The sequence below is a fragment of the Pteropus vampyrus genome, unplaced genomic scaffold (genome assembly GCF_000151845.1).
Source record: "Pteropus vampyrus isolate Shadow unplaced genomic scaffold, Pvam_2.0 Scaffold67, whole genome shotgun sequence".
Taxonomy (NCBI): domain Eukaryota; kingdom Metazoa; phylum Chordata; class Mammalia; order Chiroptera; family Pteropodidae; genus Pteropus; species Pteropus vampyrus.
Genome location: NW_011888848.1, coordinates 1486418 through 1487570, shown reverse-complemented (window position 1 = coordinate 1487570; position 1153 = coordinate 1486418). Strand labels below are relative to the sequence as shown.

At 35.3% G+C, this 1153-nt stretch overlaps 1 non-coding gene across 1 annotated transcript; it reads left to right on the top strand.

The window, feature by feature from the left end:
- Positions 1-241: 241 nt before the first annotated feature.
- Positions 242-368, top strand: LOC111740730. The gene has a single exon (XR_002780734.1). It is a non-coding gene; the product is annotated as a small nucleolar RNA SNORA18 (small nucleolar RNA).
- The last annotated feature ends 785 nt before the right edge of the window (positions 369-1153 follow it).

The following is a 1153-nucleotide window of genomic DNA, read 5'->3' as shown; positions in this document are numbered from 1 at the left end:
CAATACTACTGAGTCTATCTTCGTGTTGTACCCTTATTCATCCCCTGTCTTCCCTCAAGAGGCAGTCACTGCTCTGCCTTTTGTGTAGAACATATCTTTGTTTTTTTAAAAAGTAGTGTTACCACATTTGTATGACTATTTAAAAATATATCATTTAGACTTGCTTGCTTTTGAGTTACTGCTTTACACATTGATAATTTAAAGTTGCACATGCAATCATAATTTTAAAAAAATATTTTCAGTTGAGGTCTGTCCCGATGGGGCTTTTTCTATGGAACTACAGAGTCGAAAATGCTTCATGAAGTAACTATGCCGTTTCCTTTACACGCAGAACTGTTAGGTCTGTGGGAAGGAATGACAAGGCAGAGCTGCTAAAACTAAAGACCTAACAGTCGATTTTTTTGGTCTTAGGTATTGGTATATCCCAACGATCTGTAGTATTCTAGGTGTGACAGCTTAGGAGTTAATATGATTTGAACTTATTCATGTTTAGAGGGTGTCTGAAATTGAGAACCAGACAGATCCATCTACTCTGACCTTAAACGTGTTGGGAATTTTTGAAGTATGTCCATATTCAAGTGGAGATCAAAGAAGCCCAACTAAAAGAATGATGGACTGACTGACATGACAACTGTGGATCAAGCAAAGTTCTTTTTAAAAAGGCTATCTTGAAGATTAAGTCTCAAACTCAGGAGAAACTAAGGCAGTGGAAAGAATCACAATGTGATTAAGGAATGTGAAATTCCTTAAGTAAAAATTTATTAACTTTAAATAATTTTGCCAATATTACACATAAAAAAACCTTTACAGATTTGAAAACTCATATCCATAAAGATATTTGCACACCAATGTTCATAGCAGCATTATTTACAGTGACCAGGACATGGAAGCAACCAAAGTGTCCTACGATAGATGATTGGCTAAAGAAGCTGTGGTACATATATACAATGGAATATTACTCAGCCATAAGAAGAGATGAAATACTGCCATTTGCAACAACATGGATGGACCTTGAAATAATCATACTAAGCAAAATAAGCCAAACAGAAAAAGTTGAAAATCACATGATATCACATATATATGGGATAGAAATCTAAAAGCAACAGATGAACAGGACAAACAGAGACTCGTGAACATGGACTGTAGACTAGTG